Source organism: Parasteatoda tepidariorum, chromosome 5 (genome assembly GCF_982258835.1).
Source record: "Parasteatoda tepidariorum strain Cologne lab strain chromosome 5, Ptep-v5.0, whole genome shotgun sequence".
Classification (NCBI taxonomy): domain Eukaryota; kingdom Metazoa; phylum Arthropoda; class Arachnida; order Araneae; family Theridiidae; genus Parasteatoda; species Parasteatoda tepidariorum.
Genome location: NC_141759.1, coordinates 89507933 through 89528296, shown reverse-complemented (window position 1 = coordinate 89528296; position 20364 = coordinate 89507933). Strand labels below are relative to the sequence as shown.

At 31.3% G+C, this 20364-nt stretch overlaps 7 non-coding genes across 7 annotated transcripts; all 7 read right to left on the bottom strand.

The window, feature by feature from the left end:
- Nucleotides 1-14134: 14134 nt before the first annotated feature.
- LOC147809647 (U4 spliceosomal RNA) lies at nt 14135-14275 on the bottom strand. Its single transcript, XR_015434425.1, has one exon. It is a non-coding gene; the product is annotated as a U4 spliceosomal RNA (small nuclear RNA).
- Nucleotides 14276-15377: 1102 nt separating this feature from the next.
- LOC147809646 (U1 spliceosomal RNA) lies at nt 15378-15539 on the bottom strand. Its single transcript, XR_015434461.1, has one exon. It is a non-coding gene; the product is annotated as a U1 spliceosomal RNA (small nuclear RNA).
- A 631-nt stretch (nt 15540-16170) lies between these two features.
- Nucleotides 16171-16311, bottom strand: LOC147809645 (U4 spliceosomal RNA). Its single transcript, XR_015434428.1, has one exon. It is a non-coding gene; the product is annotated as a U4 spliceosomal RNA (small nuclear RNA).
- A 1071-nt stretch (nt 16312-17382) lies between these two features.
- LOC147809644 (U1 spliceosomal RNA) lies at nt 17383-17544 on the bottom strand. Its single transcript, XR_015434460.1, has one exon. It is a non-coding gene; the product is annotated as a U1 spliceosomal RNA (small nuclear RNA).
- Nucleotides 17545-18175: 631 nt separating this feature from the next.
- Nucleotides 18176-18316, bottom strand: LOC147809643 (U4 spliceosomal RNA). The gene has a single exon (XR_015434427.1). It is a non-coding gene; the product is annotated as a U4 spliceosomal RNA (small nuclear RNA).
- Nucleotides 18317-19387: 1071 nt separating this feature from the next.
- Nucleotides 19388-19549, bottom strand: LOC147809642 (U1 spliceosomal RNA). The gene has a single exon (XR_015434451.1). It is a non-coding gene; the product is annotated as a U1 spliceosomal RNA (small nuclear RNA).
- Nucleotides 19550-20188: 639 nt separating this feature from the next.
- On the bottom strand, nt 20189-20329 carry LOC147809641 (U4 spliceosomal RNA). The gene has a single exon (XR_015434426.1). It is a non-coding gene; the product is annotated as a U4 spliceosomal RNA (small nuclear RNA).
- Between the last annotated feature and the right edge of the window lie 35 nt (nt 20330-20364).

Here is a 20364-nt window from a genome sequence, read left to right as displayed (position 1 = left end):
TCGAATTAACGAGGTTTGACTGTAATAAGTAATCATAAGTAAGTAGAAATAATAAGTAAAGTAACTACGGATTTATTGTTTCTTAATCAATGACATAAGTGTGCCTGGTGCTTTTTTTTTTTTTTTTTTTTTTTCTTTTTCTTTTGCAAGGTTCGTTATATTGGGTTCAAAATTGGTCAATTTTAATCTTAAATCCCCTCGAAACTCCACATTTAATTTATTTCTGTTCTTAGTTAAGATTGAATTTACGTGACTGAAACTGGCTTCAACCATATAGGAACTTGGAAATGCTATCATAAATGGCTGAGCTATTTCGTAAAGTCTTACATATTTTTGCATTATATTTATATTTGTCCAAAATTTGCCTATTGTTAAATTTTTAAAAAGCGTCTTTGCTTCAAATCCCCATAATAATTCAGCAAGCTCATCTTCCAGGTTGATGTCCACGTTTTCTATTTGAGCAGAAAATGGCACAAATCATCCAATCAGGGATGTCAATGTTTTCCAAATCAACAAAACGCAGTTTAAAATCGTCGTTCAATTTTTGAAGATTACCTGTATATATTTCCAAGTCTTCTTCTTTTATTTCTAATTATCACATATCTGAAAAATACTGATAATCCTTCGACCAATCGACCCTTCCGGTTCGGATCGACCCCCGCTTATGTTAAATAGACCCCTCGGGGTCTATTTGATATCGGGGTCACTTTGACGACCTCTGCTTTAGACAGACACTTCTGTATAGATCAATTTCGGGGTTCAAGTGAGTTTTTTGTATGAAAACTAAGAATATTTCATTTTTAAATAATTTCAACTCATATTTTACATTAATATAAATATTGAAACAATACGCAAATAATTGTTAAAAAAATAATTCTTTTGCTTGTTTCAAAACTTTATTAGGTTAATATATTGGCATTATACTAAATGAACAATAACCTTGAATGAATGACTCATTTTATCATAATTTTGTTCGTAAATTTGAAGGAGATGCAATTGTGCAATATATATTTTATTTTGTAGTTGTGGTTACTCCTTGAATGAAGCTTGCACTTGATAATTTATATCATGTTATACATGTTTTTCAAAGAGTGGTACATGTATAACATGATACATGTACAATATGATATGTATAACATGATGTCCTTGCGCAGTTCAAGCTCTAAATTTTGCATTTACATCGACTTATGTAATTTGCATAATTTGGAGAATTTCCTACAGCATGTCTTCAATTCAAAATATCTTTGAAAGTTCATTTTTACAACAGCTTGTTACAAAATTCATAATAAATTTATCTTGTTACGAAAGTTTTTAAAATTAAAATCGCGTTTCACAAATTTTTAAGGTGGAGATTCATGTAATATTTTCTCTTCACCACGCAGTTTGAAAAGTAATTTGATACGTTTCATTTGCGCTTTCGTAAGGAAAAACAATAAGTGTTTTAAAATTCAATAAAGGAATTGATTCAGGGAAAGCAGAACATTAATTAATAGTTCAGAAACCGGTATAATATATTGCTCATTTTTACTTGATTGAAGGCGTTACTCAAATAAGCATTATCAGCAATATGTTCACGCTGTTAAAGCGTGGAAAAATTTTAAAAAGTATCATACATGCCAACTCTTCCGGATTTTCCGGAAGATTTTATTTTTATATTTAAAGTGGTAGTAAATATATACTATTTTTTCTTTTATAAACTTAATTTTTAAATGATTTAGTTCACCACTATTCTTACAAAAATTAAGCACATGTATTAATATGCGTCACTATCATGGTTGTCAACTTAAGGTTTCTCAAATACAACGTATTTGTTTGCTTAAAATTGAAGTTTTAATTCCATTTTAATACCACTGGGAAAAATGATAATGGAAAGGATTAAAAGTTGGCAGGTATGATATGTATATATACACTTTTCTTTAATTTAAACTTTACTCATAATAATAAAAAAAAAGCATTATAATTTTTATTGTATCATTTCTAATATTTGAAGAATTTGGCGGCACACAAAAGTGCCGCGGCACAGTGGTTGAGAATCACTGATCTAAACTCTATTGAACTGTCTACTACGGAAGAAATTGATATGATCATCAAAAAATTTCAAAATAATAAATCGCCTTCACAGCACAAAATCAGCAACAATATAATCAACTCACATAATTGAGCAAATCAAACTCTTATAGCTTAATCAAATATTTTCCTCAGCAGTGGAAGCACACAAAAGTTAAACCTTTTCCAAAACCGAAAAAAAATCATCTAATTCCTGATAACTACAGGCTGATTTGTCTATTCAAAACTTGACTACGTCGAAGAGTTAAAGGGGTTCTGAGAATTTCATATCAGTTTCGTCAATTTCAGTTACACACTATGATGAATGTGATAAAGCTCCCAACTGGGCACAGTAAATTAATGTAGTATATAGGTATATGTGATACTCGGCGAGAAAAGGTTAAATATTCAGTCTTTCGGGTTGGTAGTAATGAAAATTGCCATAGATGAAGAAATAGATTGTGAAGGATTCTAGTTGCGTTCGGAAACATTTGAGCAGTATTGATACATTTAAAAAAAATTAATAAAATAAAAACACTAAGCATTAATTGTTATTATAACAGATGTGAAGTTCTACCAATACACACATATAACCAAAACCATTGGATTGAAACACATTAAAAAAGCAAAACTAATCCATCATACAACATTCGCAAGAAGTTCATTACTTCAAGCAAATGTTTCTTATATATTACGACATAGAGATGAGTCGAAAGTAACGTAACAGTGACTTGTCACAGTGACTGGAGCAGTCACTGTGACAGCCTGTTCCAACCAAAAAGTTGTCACAGTGACTGGAGCAGTCACTGTGATAAGTCACTGTTACTGTCACTGTGACAAAAATCACTGCTACTGTGACTGTGACAAAAATCACTGCTACTGTTACTGTGACAGATTTCACTGCTACTGTCACAGTGACAAATTTCACTGCTACTGTCACTGTGACAATTATCACTGCTACTCTAGCTGTTCCAAATGCCACAGGTATATTCACTGCTCCAAAAAACATACTGAAATACCAGTGAATATTGCCGGCCGATGCTCCAGCTCGTACCCTGCGAATGGAAGCATTTTCGTCGCTTCTAAATTCAAGCTGCTCCACTCTGAAAAATTTTGCTGTTATTTTTGATCAAATATCATAACGGAGTTCAGTCTCTATTTTAGTTTGAAGAAAAAAAGAAATTAAAAAAAGCCATGATTTCTATTTTTATTTTGATAATTTTTATAATTTAGTATTAGATAAATTGTTCGATAATAGAAAAATCTTAATAGTAATCTTAATACAATATTATATATTTGAACAAGATATAATTCGAATATATAATATTTTTGTATATATTCAACCGTAGCTTAGTTTATATTCATACTTTAAATCTAAAACAAATTATTATTTTTATTGATTTTTCTTCTTTAAAGGGAACTGAATTTTCGGTCATAAATATCAATTATGCAGCATATAAAAAAGTAGAAGAAGAAACAGATATTGTTTAAAGATTAGAATTTTTTACATCAAGTTTCCAGACATAGCAAACATTTTTATTTATATCTTAAGTCGTGAAAAAAAAAGGAAAAATGTTATCTTCTTTTTCCCCCCTTAAATCGAAAATTAATACAAGTTACTAAATATCAACAATGTAACAATCAACAATAAGTAAAAATTTCAAGAAATATCTATAAATATTTAAAAGTACGTAATTATAATTTAATTTTTTATAAGCATCCTTACACTCGGACGTAAAGTGTATAGTGGGTACAGTGCCGCGCTAGTGTATGAAAGGTCTGTGGTTCGATGCCTCGGGAAAGCAAGTGTCAATTTTTACATTTTTATTTATAGATTTATACCTAACAAAATTTTGCGGCTAATATTTTCTATTAAATTTATTCAAGCAACTAAATACAAGTCGATATCAGTTGCATACATAAAATTTTAATTTAAATATTTTTTTAATAAATTATTTTATGATTTTTTAAAAAATAAATGGTAAAATGTCAGGTTTAAGAAATCTTTTAAAATGTCTACTTTAATGGATGAAAAGTTTGTTTGAATATTATAAAAGAAAAAATAGATATCATTTCCAAAATTCTGCCAATAATTGTGCGTAGTTAGTTAATTTCTGTGAAATTTTGATCATAATTTTTTTTCCCATTTAAATTATTGTAATTCTACCACAACTGGGTGAGAAAGACTGATGACATTTACTTTTTATCTTAATTTTTGTTTAATTTAAGAACTGTACAAATCGTGAAGAGAATAAAGACTGCTATCAATAAATGTCAAATTAAAAAATTAATCAACCTCTTTGAAAACAACTAAGTAAATTTAAGTAAATTAAATTAAGTTTATTTATTTCTATAATATTCGTTAAAAAGTTATTGAAATTTTAAGTAATTTTTTTAAATAATAAGATTTAAAAAAAGAAATTCCGTTCTCGCCCATTTTGTAGAGAGAAAATCTAAGATCGATATTTATAGCGATTAGAGCCATGGCAACGAAAAAAGCCAAAATATAAATTCAGTTAAGTTTTGGAGTTTTTAACGCTTTGGTGACAATTCACTTTTGAACTATTTTATTTGATTTTCTTATCCTTTTTTCTAGGGTATTCGTCTATAATACTCTAGTAGAGTTCAATTATTACTCATAGATTCTTAATCACACATCTATGCATGCCTAGAAACACATTGATAAATTGTAATTTACTGAAATAAATATAAATAACAATTGCATAAAGCAGTTGAATTTTTTATATCTATTAGAAAAATTAAAGCATAGTGTTTATTTCTCCTTTCCAAACAGCAAAATTTTAAAAAAAATGCTTAGTGGCGCCATCTGTTGGCTCTTATAACAGATCCTGGTGTACGAAATTAATGCTACCAACCAAGGATAAAATAAACGCAAAATTATGAAAATATCTAAATTCATAACAATAATCATAACAAAAAAATTAAATAAACTTTTGTTTTCATACTACGCATTCTTTTCTTTTATAAAGGAGAAAAAATCTTCATAAAAGTTTGAAAAGCTATGAAGAATTTCATTAATACGGTGATATTTTTTGTTTGACAACATTACTAAAAATTTACTTGCGATTAAGTTTTCATTTTACTGTACATTTAATGAAGAAATCAGTATTCTATAATATAAAATATTGAATTAATCTCATCATTCATCGTTTTTAAATGCCAATAACTCAACTACAAAAATTTTGAGATCAGATTTTCACTGTAATATCATTATGAAAATATTAGTAACGAGAAGAATTATGAGTTTTAATTTAATATCTTATCTGAGATAAAAGCTTTGATTTTGTTATTTTAACATTTTACAAGAATTAAATAAGGTCCCATATTAGTTATTAAATACCATACTACTAAATTGCGTTCTGCGATATACATTATTAAAAATTATCTCTTTCCATAAGAATGACTCAGTATAAAGATTAATTATTTTAATTGACTACATTAAAAATTGATGATATAGATTAATTTTAATAAAAACAAATTACAGCGATTAATTTTACAATAAAAATATTATATCGATTAAATTAACTAAAAACTAATCATATCGATTATTAACTTATGCACTTAATCGATTAATTTATACCAAGTTTTTATAAATAAAAACGATTAATCGATATAAAATATCGATTAAATCTATATCGAAATAATAACAGTCACTGCTATTTGTCACTGTTACTTTTGGGTCCCAGTAGCAGAAGTAACAGTGACTGAAAAGTAGCAGTTTTGCCCATCTCTATTACGACACGTCATACTAACTAATGTAAAAATTACAGATTTAAATATCTATAGTATCACTAAAATAGATTAAATCTATTTTTTTAACTAAAGTGGTAGATAAATTTTTTTCTTAAAAATAATATAGTGTTTTCGGAAAGTCAAATTTCTTCCGCATTTTTCAAAGCCTTATTATAACAAACTAACAAATTTCAGATAGGAGAACATCTCTTTCACCGTATTAGAATGGCTATATGAAAAGAATCTTAATGTTTCCTACATGTAATAAAGAGAATATGTTTTACCCAGATTCAAAGGAGGTGCACTCGAAGTCTTAATTGCAGATTAAAAAAATAATACTTTGCACCATATTTATTGAACCCCTAAAGAAATCTTTAAGAACAGAAATAGAAACCTGAAAGTAAATGCGTGAAACGCTATCAAAATTTATTTTATTATTATTTAAACCTTTCTATGGGCCATTTATTTCGAGTAAGTGCAAATTAAGGTTTTGGAACTTAAGCTGAAGTTTTTATAATAAATTTTCTAATAATTATGTTTAAGAATTTATTGAATTTTACTTTCAACTACTGAAATATTGAATTGCATTTGAATTCCTTTTATAAAATATTTTTTTAACTTTGCAAACTGCAAATGGAATTATTCAATATTTTTACTTCGTATACGTTTTCTAAGACTGGAGTATGGTCCCTATATTCAAAAATATTTCTTAATACAACGGATGGAACCCCTTTCTTGGTATCAAATAGAATATATTTTCAGAGAAAACGAAACATTTAGTTGCTCATCCCGAGGAGTCGATTATGTTCTTAAAGCAAGGAAAAGTAACGCCCCCTTGCTACAGAAAACAGTACATTGCGTTGAAAAGATGATCATAGGAATATTTTCTAAAACGGCGCACAGTGGGACAAAATCAGAAAAATGCGGCCAAAATTAGAAAATTAACTTCAATGTTCTAAAATTCACCTATAGGTATTTTGGGTCACTGACTTCAAATATGAAGTCAAAATTTCAAAAAAACAAAATGGCGGATGATTATTGAAAAAATTGTAAATAAATAAATAAAAATTATTTACTAGTAGTTTTTAAGATCTTTGATAACAAATTTGTATTCAATAATTGTAATAAATAAAATAATGGATGTAAAATCGCAAATATTTATCAAAACAAATTTAAACTAAATAAATTGAATCAAAATATTTCAGATTGTTAGTTACAAATTCGATTATCGAATTTAAAAAAAATAATGAATCTATTTTGCCAGATATAAAAAATTTTGAAATGTTATAACAAAAATAATAATCTCAAGTTTTTTTTTAATAATTTTTTCGTTAATTTTATCATTATTATAAAAATGACACGAACTATAAAAATCGATATACCAGCCAAATTCGCAAATATTCGCAGCTAATTTTTTTTAAAGTTCTTGAGTATATATACCGAGATTGATGTTATGATACCTGACCAGATGTCGAGTGTTACACAAGGTGTCAGATTCTGAGCTCCGGTCAGCCCATTTGATGTTCCTGACGAGGAAAAAATTTTGATGTTTTGAGTTATTGATGTTTAATCCTTTTGGTGAGTAGTTCTTAATAATTCTCTCGAAATTATGTCTGGACGTGGCAAAGTTTGAAGCTCGTAGTTTAATGTAAAGTGCAAAAATTAAGTTTAAGTTTATTCAATTCAATTTTTAAAGTACTGCAAAATGAGTCTTCGACGTTGCGGACGTGGTGGAAAGACAAGCACGCCTACCGGGCGTCAAAACCTCAGTGACTCTACGACGGATGAGGAATCCACAGAATTCGACAACAAAATCAAATCACGCAATATGGCTACGTATCAAAATCATCCACGTGGCGGAAAATGGCAAACCGAAAAGACTTCACGAGAACCAACGGTCAATGTGGAAAGCATGAGTCCAGGTGAACGGAAGTTATATGAAGAATGGATGGAAATGATAAGGATGACCAACGAAGAAATTGAAACAGCAGCGAAAGAGCTCCAGGATTGCTCGCAACTCAAAACTCAACTTATGGAAACTCAAAATGCAGGCCAAAATTTAGAACAGAAAAGCGAAATGACAACTGATACAGAAAATATAGCTAAAAATAATGCAGAGCCTCCTACAAAAAAGCGAAAAAGGAAGAAGAAAAAGCAAAACAAAGCCAAAAATATTGAGGATACACAAATCATGATTAGAAAGCACCTCTTCTTCACCAATAGATGCCGCCACCTCCTTGCTACTATCTGAAACAATAGTCAACTCTGACATAGCTCCACCCATGGAAGTTCCCAATGAAGAAACAGACACACCCATTACCTCTGCACAAGCACATCCAACCATACATATTAAAGTATTACTCCGTGGACTATCAACAGAATACAAAACAGATGAGATCTCCCATCAACTGGCAAAAACAGGCATTACAACTCATAAAGTCATACAGTTTAAGAGAAAAGTGGGCGAGGCCTATAGGCTCCTCCCACTTTTTCTCATAATTCTTAAAAATACAGTGCAAAATCATCAAATTAACTCCATCACCACTATTCAAAGTATTCCAGTCAGAATAGAGAGATTTAGGGGGGGTCGTGGACCAATTCAATGTTTTAATTGTCAAGCATTCCACCACACTCAAAGATCATGCAACGCTGCCTCAAGATGTGTGAAATGCGCTGGCAATCATCGCTACCATGAATGCAGAAAGGACAGACACACTCCACCAAAATGTTGCAACTGTAGTGAATCCCATACCGCAAACTACACTGGGTGCATAGCCCGTCCCACTAGGAAGGGCTCTCGCCCGATTCCCACAACAACAGCCGGTATGGCTCGCAGACTTGTCATAATAATAAAAGAACTGCAAGAACTCATAAAGAATGAAGAGGTACTCCAATTACTGCAAAGAATCATTAGAGATAATGCTCCATAATGTCATAGTCATGCCCAATTCCGGACTATTCATTCGGAACTCTTGCATTAGTGTACTATGTAGATTATCAAACTCTTCTTCAATGAAAAAAGTAAAACAGCTCAATTAAATAGCAAACTGTGTCCGATAGATGGCGACACCAATATTAAACAAAACTTCTGTAAATTTATCATATATCATGTTATATTTGTTTTACAACTTAAAATTACACAATTCTAACTTTATTCAATGCTAAATTGTCAATCGCATTTGCATATATTCTAATTTTACTCATAATTTATCATAACTTATGAATGCATCAAATTTAAATTCCATTCAATGCTAAAATATCAATTGTAATTGTTTACACAGTAATTTAATTCATATTTTAATCACAACCTATGATTGCATCAAATTTAATACCAATCAATGCTTAAATATCAATTGTGCTTTTTATATTCACGAAAATTTCTGATTATTGCATAAATCATGACTTATATTAAATATCAAATCATGTTTAATTTATCAAGCAAATATGCTTGATCTTCTGTAATGCTACCTAAATGCTGCATAATTCAAAATGTTTTTTAATTCAACTTGTAAATACTTCATGATGAATGGGTTAGGGGCCGCTGCGCGGCCCAGGCACCCAGTTTTAGTTAAATAAAGAGAAAGAGAGAGTATATATACCAAACAAATGTACACATTTTTTTTTTACCTCGGCAGCGTAAGGCTTTTTTTATAGAAAACTCTAGAGTTACAATTTCATTGTACAGGGCAGAAATAGGGAAATGGCTCTGGTTTTAATAGTATTTATGTAAAATAATGAATTCATAAATATCTTAGAAATACATTTATGTATAAATCATGCATAGTTTTAATATTTTTATTTACTATAAGGATTTATCATATTAATAAAAATTTAACTGAAAAATTTAATTATTTTTATTTCGACTTTGTTTTCATTTAATTGCTATTTCCATTAATAAACCAAAAAAAACAAAGTGCACTGTCATATTCCTTGGACATTTTACTACAAAAAACCATATTGAGATTTTTTTTTCCCTATAACTTCATTTTTTTTATTTTTGACAGCGAAAAATTATTTTTGTTCCACAGTGCGGCGTGACTAGTATATGAAATTTCATTTTCTCAAAATTTTACTTATAAAGCCGTTAATTTTAATATTTTATCTGAAAAGAATCAAATGAAATTAATTCAAATGAAAATTATTCAAACTATTTTCTAATCCTGTTTAAATATTTGGAAAAAAATCTAAGGCCAATTTGTGAAGCGTGTAAGTTTACCGCATTTTGAGGCAGCCTTTCTAACGATGTCCTAAAAATGCAATCTATGAACATCCTATCGTACAGACACACCAAGAATGCCCAAGACCCCACAGCGTTATTTAGGGTTATATATTTTAACAGCTGCAGACAGGACTGTGTAGGGGTTAGTGAACTGGCCTTGCATCGAAAGGTTCTGGGTTCGATTTTCGGGCAAGGTATGGATATTCCTTCATTCTTTGTACCATATGTCCTTACTGTGGGAGCAACGTTGGTCTACCTAATATGGTGCCTCTGAAAGAGTTGCCAACGAATCTGTCCTGTAAAATCCCTGAATTGACGAAATGTTAACACAGGTAGGCATTCGAAATTAAAAAAAAAAAAAACAAATAAAAAACTAACAGCCATGTCAGGAGTGCCACGTAAATTTGACAATACTAACAGCACCAAATGTCGTGGTACCTCTGAAAGAGTAGACAACGAATCTGTCTTGTAAAATCCCTGAATTGACGAAATGTTAACACAGGTAGGCATTCGAAATAAAAAATAAAAAAACAAGTAAAAACTAACAGCCATGTCAGGAGTGCCATGTAAATTTGACAACACTAACAGCACCAAATGTCGTGGTACCTCTGAAAGAGTAGACAACGAATCTGTCTTGTAAAATCCCTGAATTGACGAAATGTTAACACAGGTAGGCATTCGAAATAAAAAAAAAAAAAAAAACAAATAAGAAACTAACAGCCATGTCAGGAGTGCCACGTAAATTTGACAGCACTAATAGCACCAAACGTCGCGGTACCTCTGAAAGAGTAGCCAACGAATCTGTCCTGTAAAATCCCTGAATTGACGAAATGTTAACACAGGTAGGCATTCAAAATTTAAAAAAAAAAAAAAAAAAAAAAAAAAAAAAAAAAAAAAATAGTGCGTGGAGTCCCTCTGCGCGGAAGAAGTTAAACTTCGCAACCTGCGACGTCAATTGTAGAAGAATCAGCAGTCGTAGTAGGATCACTAGTTCTATTCAACGACTGTTTTTCCTGCTCCGCTCGCTTCCGTGCTCTGTAATAACGGTAATATTGTGCATTTTTCCCTCGTGGACCTCTTGAACCAGTGGAAGTGCTTGTGGTTGCTTCATCGTCTCGCCATGGAAATTGTATTTGTATTAATAATGTATGTGAATGCGTCATAATGTAATTTCGAAAGAGAAAACCTAACAATCAATTGATATTCACCAGAGACGTACCTTGACATAACCTTAAATCCGTCGCATTGTCCGTGGGATTGTTTTCACTCATTTTTTACAATTGTCATCCAATAAATTTGAAAATAAAAAATACTACCCTATTAAATTATATGTGTATCAAAACAAACTAAAAAATTATTTATAGAAAAACAATACTTTTATTATTTTTATGCTAGTGAGAGCCAAAACAATATGGAAATGAATGAGGGAAAACAGGATCCTACCACGTGATTTCCCGGCCAATAAAAATGTAGCGTTAAACGTTTAACGCAACCTTGTTGGAAGTCGCATAAGAAGTATAACTTCAAAAACTAACAGCCATGTCAGGAGTGCCACGTAAATTTGACACCACTAATAGCACCAAATGTCGTGGTACTTGACGGGAGCATCACCAAAGTTGATATTTCCCTCTCCAAACTTCCACATCAAACGAACGAGAGGACTTTCAACCCTGACAAATAATAAGGGGACGCCATACCGCGGATGAACGCTTTCATCACAAATTCTCTTTCACTTCCATAACTAATTTAAAGTCTAGAGAAAGTGAGTTTAGACAAACCTAGAGTAAGTCATTAAGTTTCAAATACTGAAAAAAAAAATTTCAAAATGCAAGCAATTTATTGGAAGACAACTTCTCCAATGCGTAATCGTAGGTTATCTAGTCATAATTTCTTTTCATTTTGATCTTTGAAAATTTCATTACTTTTCGATCTTTAAAAATTTCCTTTCAGTATTTAAACTTTCATGGCTTACCTTAGGTTTAATTGAACTCACTTTTTCTGTGAACTCACTTTTTTGGTCTAATGATCGGATCTTCATGTTCTAGGACAAAATCTTAATGATTTGAGGGGGCGACCTCAAATAAGCTAATTATTTAATTCAGACGATATTTTAAGTTGCGAAATCAGACACGAAAACATACTTTATACCGGTGAAATCGAATTTTAAAAAAGTGAGATATTTATAATTCGATTTCTCAGGAACAATTCGATCGATCAGGAACGATTCGACTTTCATGGCTTACCTTAGGTTTAATTGAACTCACTTTTTCTGCGAACTCACTTTTTTGGTCTAATGATCGGATCTTCATGTTCTAGGACTAAATCTTAATGATTTGAGGGGGCGACCTCAAATAAGCTAATTATTTAATTCAGACGATATTTTAAGTTGCGAAATCAGACACGAAAACATACTTTATACCGGTGAAATCGAATTTTAAAAAAGTGAGATATTTATAATTCGATTTCTCAGGAACAAATCGATCGATCAGGAACGATTCGACTTTCATGGCTTACCTTAGGTTTAAATGAACTCACTTTTTCTGTGAACTCACTTTTTTGGTCTAATGATCGGATCTTCATGTTCTAGGACTAAATCTTAATGATTTGAGGGGGCGACCTCAAATAAGCTAATTATTTAATTCAGACGATATTTTAAGTTGCGAAATCAGACACGAAAACATACTTTATACCGGTGAAATCGAATTTTAAAAAAGTGAGATATTTATAATTCGATTTCTCAGGAACAATTCGATCGATTTCGCACTGATTTTTCCGAGCATCAGACGTAGATCTTTTAAACGGTCAGCCACAGACACATTATCATAGCGTGCGTTGACGGTCTCGCGAAGAATTTGCACCTATCAGATTAGATACATTTTTTTGCGTTTGAAATTTGTTTCTTTACTCAACTAACGTTAAAAGTAGTTAGTATTCATTTTAATAGTATTTCACGCAATATGAATACTCTGCGGTCTATATTGTATTGAAAAGTGGAAGACTTTAAATTCATTTATTTACATCACTATGGTTTCTAAACGTGCTTGCTTAATTAAACAACAGTAACACAGCGGATTTTCAATTTCCTTTAAATAATCTTCCACTTCCAACTAAACATATCCTAGATTAACTGTTCAACCAGTTCGGGAAGAGATTGCCAAATCGAGTGGATATTCATACCTGCCAACTCTTCCGGAAGATTTTAATTTTGTATTTAAAGTGGTACCACGAAACTCATGTCATGTCATTAAAATTTTTAAATTATAATAATAATTTTAGATGAGTTTGACCACCACTACGTTTAAATAATTACAACAAATATATCAAAGCATATTAATCTTAACGATAGCGAATTTTAACTTAGTCAAAATATAAATATATTTTTGAGTAAGGTTGTTTTTCTGTAATTGTTTTACTACCACGTGGAAAATTCATTCTCAGAAAGAGCGAAAGTTGGCAGGTATGGAATCAAGGCTACTCCAGTACCAGGTAAGTATGCCAAAAGTGCGAGTGTTGAATTACTAAACTATTAAAGTATTTTTATTTTTGTGGTATTTATATTTTGAACAGAAAAAAAAACAAATTGTAACATCAATAGAAGCATATGAATTGCAAGTAGTCTGAGAGCCACACGTAACTTATAAGAAAATATTATAATGATGTATGGAATTTCATTTAATGAAATTAACATTTTGCTTCTGCGTAACGTTTATTACTATCTTTAATAGTTTTGTCTTTAATATTTTTTCTAAAGTATTTAAAAACCTGAAAAAATATTTCATTTCCGAGATGTGTGCGCAATGTCGTCGTGCATTAAAGCTGCTCATTTTTAGAGAAATTAATATAATGGGTAGGCACTTCCACATATTTTTGAGATTAAAAAGGTAAGAATTTTTGTGAGTTTCGAGAAGAAAAACTTAATAGAATATTGTCCTTTAATTGATGTAAAGGCAATCGTAACGGTAGCAACACCATCATTTAGTGAGTGTAAGTGGTACGGAAAATATAATTGAATACTCTCCGAGATGGATACTCCATTCCCTGTTAAAACGTCGGTGGAGAACATAGGCTTTAGTTTTGGAGATTTAATTTTCATGTACCTTCTCTTGTGAATATAAACCTCCGAAGAGGCTCCCAAAAATTGCCTATGCCGTCGGTTTTTCACAACGACATGGCGGGGTATTGGGAAAAGTTTTCAACTAGCAATAGTCACGCCTCGGTAGAACCTCATTGGCTACGACACTGCCTCTGCACAAAGCTAAAGACGACAAGGAAAACGAATTATATGTTAAAAGAATTTATTTTTTTAGCATGGTAGTTTAAAAAATGATAAAAAAAAAATCTTTTTTCGATTTTAATGTTAATTTATGGTAAGATTTAAATGTTGAGTGCCGGAATAAAACGTTGACGCACGTAAGCATTTGTTTTCATCAAAATCGAATAGTCTCAAAATATATTAAAGGAATTTAATATTTGTGACAGTCATTGAAATTTATTTGCCGTTTTCCATTTAAATCAGCGAAATATTTTAATATTTTTCTCTGTTCCAGAGAGATTATTTTCGTGCTATTGGTGTATGTCTTCCATAGAATATGCAATTTTATCTTTGACATTAAAATTTCTCAGATAGTATGAAGTATTGATCATGAAAAAAACCATTTGTGTTTATTCTCAAGAGAGGTTTAAAATCAGTTTTGCTCCTGTTTCTAACGTCATATTGGCCGAAGGTAGCTCTACTTAAAGAAATCAATACTTTACTGTAGCAAATTTTGCTATCTAGAATATACGAGAGATATGTGGAATATACACAATTTTTTTTTGTTTTTTTTTTGCACTGATATTCGCTATGTAAGATCTTAAAAATAGAAATTTTCTCGGTTTTTGTCTTTCGCTTAAGAACAACGCTCACGTTTCAGATTTATTTAAAAATGCTCTTTATGATGCTTTAGAGAGAAATATCGACATTGTGAATGATGCTGTTGATAATGCTTTATTGAGTAACGCCTACAATCATATTAAAATAAGAGTTATTTTATACAGCTTTCCAAATTTTTAATTAATGTCCTGTATTCCCTAAATCAATTCTTCAAATAAATCAATTTTTATTAAGTATTTTCTTTCAATTTTTAAAAAAAAAAACTAATTGTCTTTCCTTACGAAAGCGCAAATGGGATGTATCTAACACATTGAATGAAAAACACACGGCTAAGAGTATATTATGAAACATTGGAATAGAAAGTAAAAGGGAAACAGATCGGTAGTTGTCTTCATTAACAAGGTGATATTGACTCAAATTTTCTCTCGCCTCTGCACATACTTCTAACTCCGATGTTATGTTAAGTTCTATCTTTTTTGTCTCGAAATAGAGACAGCGCGAACGCAGTCCCAACTACCAAAAATTTTGCACCCCAAGCAACCACAATTTGTGGATGTGGCGAGCGTCAACCTGTCGCAGTGCAATGAAAGGTCTCTGCTCGGGAAAGCCTCCTCGGTGATCAAGGCTACTCCAGTACCAGGTAAGTATGCCAAAAGTGCGAGTGTTGAATTACTAAACTATTAAAGTATTTTTATTTTTGTGGTATTTATATTTTGAACAGAAATAAAAACAAATTGTAACATCAATAGAAGCATATGAATTGCAGGTAGTCTGAGAGCCACACGTAACTTATAAAAAAATATTATAATGATGTAAGGAATTTCGTGTAATGAAATTAACATTTTGCTTTTGCGTAACGTTTATTACTATCTTTAATAGTTTTGTCTTTGGAATTTTTCCTAAAGTATTTAAAAACCTGAAAAAATATTTCATTTCCGAGATGTGTGCGCAATGTCGTCGTGCATTAAAGCTGCTCTTATTCACATTTTTAGAGAAATTAATATAATGGGTTGGCACTTCCACATATTTTTTGAGATTAAAAAGGTAAGAATTTTTGTGAGTTTCGAGAAGAAAAACTTAATAGAATATTGTCCTTTAATTGATGTAAAGGCAATCGTAACGGTAGCAACACCATCATTTAGTGAGTGTAAGTGGTACGGAAAATATAATTGAATACTCTCCGAGATGGATACTCCATTCCCTGTTAAAACGTCGGTGGAGAACATAGGCTTTAGTTTTGGAGATTTAATTTTCATGTACCTTCTCTTGTGAATATAAACCTCCGAAGAGGATCCCAAAAATTGCCTATGCCGTCGGTTTTTCACAACGACATGGCGGGGTATTGGGAAAAGTTTTCAACTAGCAATAGTCACGCCTCGGTAGAACCTCATTGGCTACGACACTGCCTCTGCGCAAAGCTAAAGAAGACAAGGAAAACGAATTATATGTTAAAAGAATTTATTTTTTTTAGCATGGTAGTTTAAAATATGATAAAAAAAAATCTTTTTTCGATTTTAATGTTAATTTATGGTAAGATTTAAATGTTGAGTGCCGGAATAAAACGTTGACGCACGTAAGCATTTGTTTTCATCAAAATCGAATAGTCTCAAAATATATTAAAGGAATTTAATATTTGTGACAGTCATTGAAATTTATTTGCCGTTTTCCATTTAAATCAGCGAAATATTTTAATATTTTTCTCTGTTCCAGAGAGATTATTTTCGTGCTATTGGTGTATGTCTTCCATAGAATATGCAATTTTATCTTTGACATTAAAATTTCTCAGATAGTATGAAGTATCGATCATGAAAAAAACCATTTGTGTTTATTCTCAAGAGAGGTTTAAAATCAGTTTTGCTCCTGTTTCTAACGTCATATTGGCCGAAGGTAACTCTACTTAAAGAAATCAATACTTTACTGTAGCAAATTTTGCTATCTAGAATATACGAGAGATATGTGGAATATACACAATTTTTTTTTGTTTTTTTTTTGCACTGATATTCCCTATGTAAGATCTTAAAAATAGAAATTTTCTCGGTTTTTGTCTTTCGCTTAAGAACAACGCTCACGTTTCAGATTTATTTAAAAGTGCTCTTTAAGATGCTTTAGAGAGAAATATCGACATTGTGAATGATGCTGTTGATAATGCTTTATTGAGTAACTTTATACATCTTTCCAAATTTTTAATTAATGTCCTGTATTCCCTAAATCAATTCTTCAAATGAATCAATTTTTATTAAGTATTTTCTTTCAATTTTTAAAAAAAAAAATTAATTGTCTTTCCTTACGAAAGCGCAAATGGGATGTATCTAACACATTGAATGAATAACACACGGCTAAGAGTATATTATGAAACATTGGAATAGAAAGTAAGGGAAACAGATCGGTAGTTGTCTTCATTAACAAGGTGATATTGACTCAAATTTTCTCTCGCCTCTGCACATACTTCTAACTCCGATGTTATGTTAAGTTCTATCTTTTTTGTCTCGAAATAGAGACAGCGCGAACGCAGTCCCAACTACCAAAAATTTTGCACCCCAAGCAACCACAATTTGTGGATGTGGCGAGCGTCAACCTGTCGCAGTGCAATGAAAGGTCTCTGCTCGGGAAAGCCTCCTCGGTGATCAAGGCTACTCCAGTACCAGGTAAGTATGCCAAAAGTGCGAGTGTTGAATTACTAAACTATTAAAGTATTTTTATTTTTGTGGTATTTATATTTTGAACAGAAATAAAAACAAATTGTAACATCAATAGAAGCATATGAATTGCAGGTAGTCTGAGAGCCACACGTAACTTATAAAAAAATATTATAATGATGTAAGGAATTTCATGTAATGAAATTAACATTTTGCTTTTGCGTAACGTTTATTACTATCTTTAATAGTTTTGTCTTTGGAATTTTTCCTAAAGTATTTAAAAACCTGAAAAAATATTTCATTTCCGAGATGTGTGCGCAATGTCGTCGTGCATTAAAGCTGCTCTTATTCACATTTTTAGAGAAATTAATATAATGGGTTGGCACTTCCACATATTTTTTGAGATTAAAAAGGTAAGAATTTTTGTGAGTTTCGAGAAGAAAAACTTAATAGAATATTGTCCTTTAATTGATGTAAAGGCAATCGTAACGGTAGCAACACCATCATTTAGTGAGTGTAAGTGGTACGGAAAATATAATTGAATACTCTCCGAGATGGATACTCCATTCCCTGTTAAAACGTCGGTGGAGAACATAGGCTTTAGTTTTGGAGATTTAAATTTCATGTACCTTCTCTTGTGAATATAAACCTCCGAAGAGGATCCCAAAAATTGCCTATGCCGTCGGTTTTTCACAACGACATGGCGGGGTATTGGGAAAAGTTTTCAACTAGCAATAGTCACGCCTCGGTAGAACCTCATTGGCTACGACACTGCCTCTGCGCAAAGCTAAAGACGACAAGGAAAGCGAATTATATGTTAAAAGAATTTATTTTTTTTAGCATGGTAGTTTAAAATATGATAAAAAAAAATCTTTTTTCGATTTTAATGTTAATTTATGGTAAGATTTAAATGTTGAGTGCCGGAATAAAACGTTGACGCACGTAAGCATTTGTTTTCATCAAAATCGAATAGTCTCAAAATATATTAAAGGAATTTAATATTTGTGACAGTCATTGAAATTTATTTGCCGTTTTCCATTTAAATCAGCGAAATATTTTAATATTTTTCTCTGTTCCAGAGAGATTATTTTCGTGCTATTGGTGTATGTCTTCCATAGAATATGCAATTTTATCTTTGACATTAAAATTTCTCAGATAGTATGAAGTATCGATCATGAAAAAAACCATTTGTGTTTATTCTCAAGAGAGGTTTAAAATCAGTTTTGCTCCTGTTTCTAACGTCATATTGGCCGAAGGTAACTCTACTTAAAGAAATCAATACTTTACTGTAGCAAATTTTGCTATCTAGAATATACGAGAGATATGTGGAATATACACAATTTTTTTTTGTTTTTTTTTTGCACTGATATTCGCTATGTAAGATCTTAAAAATAGAAATTTTCTCGGTTTTTGTCTTTCGCTTAAGAACAACGCTCACGTTTCAGATTTATTTAAAAGTGCTCTTTAAGATGCTTTAGAGAGAAATATCGACATTGTGAATGATGCTGTTGATAATGCTTTATTGAGTAACTTTATACAGCTTTCCAAATTTTTAATTAATGTCCTGTATTCCCTAAATCAATTCTTCAAATGAATCAATTTTTATTAAGTATTTTCTTTCAATTTTTAAAAAAAAAAATTAATTGTCTTTCCTTACGAAAGCGCAAATGGGATGTATCTAACACATTGAATGAATAACACACGGCTAAGAGTATATTATGAAACATTGGAATAGAAAGTAAGGGAAACAGATCGGTAGTTGTCTTCATTAACAAGGTGATATTGACTCAAATTTTCTCTCGCCTCTGCACATACTTCTAACTCCGATGTTATGTTAAGTTCTATCTTTTTTGTCTCGAAATAGGGACAGCGCGAACGCAGTCCCAACTACCAAAAATTTTGCACCCCAAGCAACCACAATTTGTGGATGTGGCGAGCGTCAACCTGTCGCAGTGCAATGAAAGGTCTCTGCTCGGGAAAGCCTCCTCGGTGATCAAGGCTACTCCAGTACCAGGTAAGTATGCCAAAAGTGCGAGTGTTGAATTACTAAACTATTAAAGTATTTTTATTTTTGTGGTATTTATATTTTGAACAGAAATAAAAACAAATTGTAATGAATACAATCAATAGAAGCATATGAATTGCAAGTAGTCTGAGAGCCACACGTAACTTATAAAAAAATATTATAATGATGTAAGGAATTTCATGTAATGAAATTAACATTTTGCTTTTGCGTAACGTTTATTACTATCTTTAATAGTTTTGTCTTTGGAATTTTTCCTAAAGTATTTAAAAACCTGAAAAAATATTTCATTTCCGAGATGTGTGCGCAATGTCGTCGTGCATTAAAGCTGCTCTTATTCACATTTTTAGAGAAATTAATATAATGGGTTGGCACTTCCACATATTTTTTTAAAATTAAAAAGGTAAGAATTTTTGTGAGTTTCGAGAAGAAAAACTTAATAGAATATTGTCCTTTAATTGATGTAAAGGCAATCGTAACGGTAGCAACACCATCATTTAGTGAGTGTAAGTGGTACGGAAAATATAATTGAATACTCTCCGAGATGGATACTCCATTCCCTGTTAAAACGTCGGTGGAGAACATAGGCTTTAGTTTTGGAGATTTAATTTTCATGTACCTTCTCTTGTGAATATAAACCTCCGAAGAGGATCCCAAAAATTGCCTATGCCGTCGGTTTTTCACAACGACATGGCGGGGTATTGGGAAAAGTTTTCAACTAGCAATAGTCACGCCTCGGTAGAACCTCATTGGCTACGACACTGCCTCTGCGCAAAGCTAAAGACGACAAGGAAAACGAATTATATGTTAAAAG